The sequence below is a fragment of the Rhipicephalus microplus genome, chromosome 9 (genome assembly GCF_043290135.1).
Source record: "Rhipicephalus microplus isolate Deutch F79 chromosome 9, USDA_Rmic, whole genome shotgun sequence".
NCBI lineage: Eukaryota > Metazoa > Arthropoda > Arachnida > Ixodida > Ixodidae > Rhipicephalus > Rhipicephalus microplus.
This window is the reverse complement of record NC_134708.1, coordinates 13,351,613-13,358,792: the sequence shown is the minus strand read 5'-3', so window position 1 is coordinate 13,358,792 and position 7,180 is coordinate 13,351,613.

Here is a 7,180-nt window from a genome sequence, read left to right as displayed (position 1 = left end):
CACAAGAAGACCGTCGGTATAGTTCAATCGCAGGCAGAACGATTCCTGTTTCGTGCATGATCGATCGAAAATGCCAGCGTTATCGCTGAGGATTCCTTCATCTCCTGAAAAAACTGCGCTACTAGTGTCATCATCATCATCATCATCATCATTATCAGCCTGACTACGTCCACTGCAGGACAAAGGCCTCTCCCATGTTCCGCCAGTTAACCCGGTCTATGGCTTGCTGCTGCCAATTTGTACCCGCAAACTTCTTAATGTAATCTGCCCACCTAACCTTCTGTCTCCCCCTAACCCGCTTGTCTTCTCTTAGAATCCAGTTAGCCCCGCCGCGGTGGTCTAGTGGCTAAGGTACTCGGCTGCTGACCCGCAGGTCGCGGGTTCGAATCCCGGCTGCGGCGGCTGCATTTCCGATGGAGGCGGAAATGTTGTAGGCCCGTGTGCTCAGATTTGGGCGCACGTTAAAGAACCCCAGGTGGTCAAAATTTCCGGAGCCCTCCACTACGGCGTCTCTCATAATCATATGGTGGTTTTGGGACGTTAAACCCCACATATCAATCAATCATTAGAATCCAGTTAGTTACCCTTAACGACCAAAGGTTATCCTGTCTACGCGCTACATGCCCGCTACTAGTGTATATAGCACCCACTACTATTGTAGGGGGTGCTATATTATCACAGCAGTTCACGCATTTTGCTCAAGCTGCGAACCAAGATCGAACGGCTGCCTATGCTGCAAAGAGAGGAGGCGTTCGATTAAGATCTTGAGCCATCTTGACCGACAATAATAAATGGCTGTTGTATACGTTTGTATGAGCGTACGCGCTGTGCTATCACCGCTTACTACTTCCCGCTGGGGCGACAGACAGCACGGAATTGCCTGCGCTCCCTGCAGCGGCCGTATTTCCTTGATTGATTGATATGTCGAGTTTAACGTCCCAGAACCACCACATGATTATGAGAGACGCCGTAGTGGAGGGCTCCGGAGATTTCGATCACCTGGGGTTCTTTAACGTGCACCCAAATCTGAGCACACGGGCCTACAACATTTCCGCCTCCATCGGAAATGCAGCCGCCGCAGCCGGGATGGCCGTATTCCCGTATGCCGGAGTTTTAAAGAATTCTGCGAGATCGGATTCAAAAATAGTTTACTGCTATCCTTACTTCACATCTCATTGCAATATGTTGCTATCACCCTTTTAGTGAGCAAGTGACTTTGTTCCCGCCTCTTATACGCTAGGTATATTCTCCATTAAAAAAGAAAAAAAAAACAAAGACACGAAATAGATGGTGGAATTCTAGGGGATATTAAGCTGAAGAAAGCATTTATCCAACGTAATTACGTGGGTTACCACATTCCGTTGTCCTGTGGTCAGTTTACAACTGGCCAGACAAATAGTTGTCTGAATGATCAGCTGAGAGAGCGGAGCAACAAAGCCGTATGAACAAAGCCTCCTGACGAGTTTACAAGGCTGCACTGGCAGAGCTGTACATACCAACATAATAATAACATTATAATAATATTTATACCTGGTGCTGGACGTCCCAAACGCTACATATGATTATGAGTGACAAAGTATTGACCACCAGCGGTTTTTCAACGTGCACCTAAATGTAAGTACAAGGGCCTCAAGCATTTATACTTCCCCTCAAAATGCGGCCGAGATCGAACATGCAATCAGCGGGTCAGCAGTGCAGCAACATGACCACTAGACCATGCATGCATGGTTCCCCAACTGGCTGACGCAAAACGCAGGGGTATAGGACATCTTGCGGTTCCGCGAGCTGCCGCAGCGAGTGGCAGCTCGCTTCAATTTCACACCCGTCAGCAACTAATTTCTTATTTAGGCAGGAACATTCGCATTGCACCTTGCACATAGCAATGTCACCGCTCGCCGCATGGGCACATAGCCTGTATGCGGGTATAGTGAAAGAATTTGCGGTATATCCGTGAAGTGAATGATGATCAGTGGACGAAACGGTAGAGTCGTTCGGTGTTACCCTATAGATCACCCCTGACATTGGCCACTCGAGCATGTAAATGAGTGCCAAATGGTGGACAGTGATATAAAATGTTTATTGGTTATAACTGGTATGTTTTGTTAAGTTGTGCATTTCGTTTCGCTTTCATTGTTACTGCTTTGTGGTGTCACATCTAGCCTGAAGTTGGAAAAGACGAGGCATGCGCACGTTCTCCTGGTAATCGCTGGTTGTTCCCAGTCATACGAAATGCATTGTACAGCATATATCGAGTGCGCCTTCGAAGTGGTCTAGTGGCTAAGATACTCGGATGCTGACCTGCAGGTCGCGGGATCGAATCTCGGTTGGGGCGGCTGCATTTCTGATTGAGGCGGTAATGTTGTAGGCTCAGATTTGGGTGCACGTTAAAAAACCCCAGGTGCTCGAAATTTTCGGAGCCCTCCACTGCGGCGTCTCTCATAATCATATGGTGGCTTTGGCACGTTAAACCCCTGCATATAAATCAAATCAGCTTATCGAGACGTCATCTACTGCACATGCCACTCGTTGTCCGTGATCATCATCGTCATCATCTTCATCGTCATGGCTTGTGGTGAGTGCCTACCATGTGCTTTGCAGTGATGGCAGAATGAAAATGTGTGGTCTGGAACGCGTTTGTTCTTCTTCATCGTCAGCCGCGGCTACGCCACACAATGCCAACGAACAAGCCTCGACCATTAGGAGCTTCGCCCGAATAACTCACGTCATAGCGGCACTAAAGGTTGTCGTCTATAGTGTGCGCCATAAAACTCACGACTTTCGCACTCATGGTGACGACTGCAGTGGTGTGGGCGTGTTTGTATCACATGATCAAAAATTCACACTATGTACCCACAGGGAAACCCTCATGGGATGCGAAGCAGCAGCGTTGCGCACGGGCTCAACGGCGCTACCGCGGGTGCTGCGGTGAGCACTGGGAGATTCGTTTTAAGCGATGGCTGGCATAGGGCTTGTTGCTTTTTCAGAGTGGAGAAGGGCGTTAGACCGGAGCTAGTGCGCGTTTCACATTGACTACCACGGGCTCTTGATCGATGAAGTGCAAGCCGAGAGGTTCCTGCAGACATCCGACGTCGAAGTTGGCAAAGACCAGATCGATGAACGTTCCCCTTCTCGTGGTGGGTAGCCTCCTGAACCGACGAGTCGGCGGTGTAGTGAGCTGCGGTCGCGGAGAGGGCGATGGTAGCGGCAGGTGTTGCGGGTGAACGTACGAGGCAGCAGCTGCAGGCGCTGCGGTGAGCACGCGGCAGGCGAGGGAAAGAGGGACGTCAACGCGGAGCTGCGGCGCGACCTACATGGCACCGCTCCAACACCTGTGAGGCACTGCGCCGTGCTCCCGACCGGGTTGCAGAAATTAGGTGCCTTTTCTCATCTTCTAACCACTACCACCACACCTGTGGTGGTGGTTAGGCACTGCGCCGTGCTCCCGACCGGGTTGCAGAAATTAGGTGCCTTTTCTCATCTTCTAACCACTACCACCACCACACCTGTGGTGAGGGGAATGCGTTGCGGCGCGTTCGCACGGACCTACGCACGTACGGCGTTACACATGTGAGTCAAAGAGCTGTTTCTCATCTAAAATTTTAAACTTACCGCATAGCGCCTGTGTATCATGCGCATCATTTTGTCCTCTTGTGTTTATGCGCTTAGAATTCATTGACCGCGGTAAAACAATGCACAGAACGCTGGTAATTCAAGCCAGCTCACACACGATTAACAGGCCCTTCGGCGCTTTATGAAGCGCCAGGCTTATGGCACGTCGGCGATATCGTGGTAAAGTTTTCATACACGGCGATTTGTCACTAGTCTATGCCTGATTTGCAATTAAAACGCACAATGAGCGCTTTGATACGCGTAATACGCATTGCTTCGTGCCGGCTGTGGGCGACACGTACATTTAGGTTTAGTTTTACGACAGGTGTATACCGGTCGATGGCCGTTGCGCTGTGCGACTGGGACGCATTTTTATTGATCTTTTTAAATAAGAAATAAAACAGGCCTCTCTATGTCCTACGATTCGTTTGCTTTGACGCACTGCATAAAGGATGCAATGCATGGTCGGCGAGCGCTCTTCGCATGCGTTAATCCTCGTAATTGAGCTGCCTGAGCACAGTTATTAATGTCGTTTAGTGGGCAAGCTTTTTCTCTTTTTTTTACTTTTTGCGAGTCTTGATATTGTTGCTCGCTGCAAGATGTACACGTGGCTGTAATGCCCACAACAAACATATTGGTTGACTTAATTAAGGGAATAAACGTATTGTTATGCGTACGGAGTCTGTTCGTTATTTCTTTTGTCCTGGTCCTTTTTCGCTCAACTTCAAGGAGTACGAGAAAAGCCAACAAGCCTTCATCATTGTTATCTAACAAACCAAGAGACCGGTGTCAAAGTGTGAAAGAAGAGGAAGAGAAAGCTTCTATCAGAAGGTTGCTAGTAGGCACATACAAAAGAAACAACATACAGTATTAAAACAAAACAACATACAGAACTCTCGCTTTATTGTGGAGATGGAAGCTACGTTGGCCTCCATTTGCGGTGACGTGATCACCTGCTGCGGCTAAAGTAACTGTGGCACTGCAATCGTGCATCCACCATGCAAATTATGGGTAGTACAGACGGAATCACACTTTTCTCGAGCACCCAGCCGGTCCAGCCGGTCACCACAGCTGCCATTTTCTCCAGAAACGGCAGCTGTGCGAGGACCACCGCCGTAATGATACGAAACGTGGTCACACCGCATAGGCCTTTGCGAAACAATTCCAGCAGAAGATGAACCTTTAGTTAACGTGACATAGAAGGTGCGGCTGACAACAGTGACGACAACCACGGGCTCCGCTGCACTAGACAGCTGTGATTCTATGCGTGCATGAATTTGGCAAGTTTTCGTGCTTGCGTCTTCGAGCACACTTGTGGATCTATACTTCTGCGTTTCGGATTTTCTTTCCAATAAAAAGACAGTGGCCTGCGGCTAACCCCAAGGGTGGATTTTAATCAGCCAGTCCGAACAGGTCGCGGTGGCGAAGTGCCGAACTTCGTATTTCGACAGAGCGGCTGCAGGCCGCACAGAGTCTTAAGAACCAAAATAACGAAGTTTCGGCAAATGCAGCTGCAACCCACGATGCGCCATGCGTTGCAGCTCCCATAGACCATAGCGCCAGTTCTTTCTACTATACTACCGTGATATTATGTTCATTATGGTGGGTATGCTATACTGAATATTACTATAATGAGTTCAAAACTAGCATTTGTCCGGGAAAACGCTCCGACGGTGTGCAGTCGCGATGTAATGCATCAGGCTTGCTTTGCGCTTCAATGACCAGGGCGTGGTTTGTGGTATTCGACCACCTGCGACAGTTGCACCGACGCTTGTTTTGACGCTGGTGCTCCAGGCGGGCGAGCTGCTTTTATTCCGTGAGGGAGCCGCTGCTGCTCGACGTGCGCGGTACAACTCAGGGCAGCGGCTGCACGTTCCATGGTAGTGATTTCGATTGCGATTGAAACACCGCTATGTCATACCTTCGAGCGAACTACATGCGTCCGGTCCATAGTGAGTCCAGAGGGCTTCGGGTAAAAACCGCACGGGCGCGAGATAAGGGAGATTAACGATTGGTGGGAAATGCCGCTGCCGAGCAACGCGATGACAAGTGGTGAGTTGTATTGCTGTAGTGGTGAGTTGTAGGTGAAGGTATATAAAAGCTGCATCTTGCCAGTACTTACCTACGGAGCAGAAACCTAGAGGCTTACAAAGAGGGCTCAGCTGAAATTGAGTGCGACGCATGTGGCGAGCGATGGAAGGGAAAATGATATGCGTAACCTTAAGAGGGAAGAAGAGAGTAAAGTGGGCCAGAGAACAAACCGGGGTTAAAGGCCAACTCGGGCGATTTTTCTGGGTCAATGGATCTGAGTGAAATTCGCTGGGTACGTTCCTTTGCACAGTTAATTCCGTTATTTATGCCAAATTGCAGGCTTGAGAGATGCGCGGATCGTTTGCAAAAGAATGTTAAAGATTGCCTCAAAAAGCTCACTTTGCCTCATAATTGCTCCATATTTGCCTCATTTCCTCGTAATTGGCAACAATGTCTGTGTGACGTCATGTTTGGCATGTCAGCGGAAGTGACGCAGCTGATGGCATCGCTGTTTTGGTCGCTACAGCGTTTATTGTGCAGGCCACAAGGTGACGGCGGCGGTGTTTGGCACGGGTACAGCACGAAAAAGCTTTCTTCCTTCCTCTATGGTGTTTAGCCGGCGCATCGCTGGTGTGCCTTTCACAGTTTTCATATTCCACGCCGGCGGGACCAGTATATGACCTCCGGTGTTTACCAAGTAGTACGTCATACGCAGACAGGGCGCCTGGTTGGGTTTCGGTTTCGGTATTGCACCTTTTTGTTTATTAAAAACTATTTTCGAATTTCCAGAGCATTTAAGCTGTTTGGGTCAATACAAGAATGCCTCGGGAACATAGAAACACCACCATAACCTTGACATGGTCGAAAATCGCCGGTGTTGACTTTTAAGGATATCATAGTTGTAATCAAGAAGAAAAAATGGACGTGGGCCGCGCACGTAGCGCACGAAGGCAGAATAACTGCTGATTATTAAGACTAACTGACTGGATTCTTAGAGAAGGCCAACGAACGAGGGGGGGGGGCGAAAAATTAGGTGGGCCTATGGAATCACTAAGTTCGCAGGTATAACGTGCCAACGAAAAGCACAAGGCAGGGTTGATTGGCGGATTATAGGAGAGGCCTTTGCCCTGCAGTGGGCGTAGTCAAGCTGATGATAATGACGACCGAGTAATAATTACATACCTGAAGTAAAAAAATTTACAAAACATTAGCGTTAACATTTTGAGCGCTAAATATGCTTCAGTAAAAAAAAGGAATGATGATGATCAGAGTGATAGAAAATAACTACTGTAACTCTTATGGTTACGGGGGAAAAAAGTTACAATAACTTCGCCTGTAAGGGTATAGAGCTTAGCCTGTTGCCTTAACGGAGAGAGAGGGGGAAAGAGAGAGGGAAAGCAAGATTAGGAAATACAAGGTCAACCAGACGAGCGTCCGGTTTGCTGTCCTGCACTGAGGATAAAAGGATGGGGATTTAAAAAAGAAAGAGAGAAGGCGAGCACTTGACGTACAAAACGTACATTCAGTCACTGCATGACTT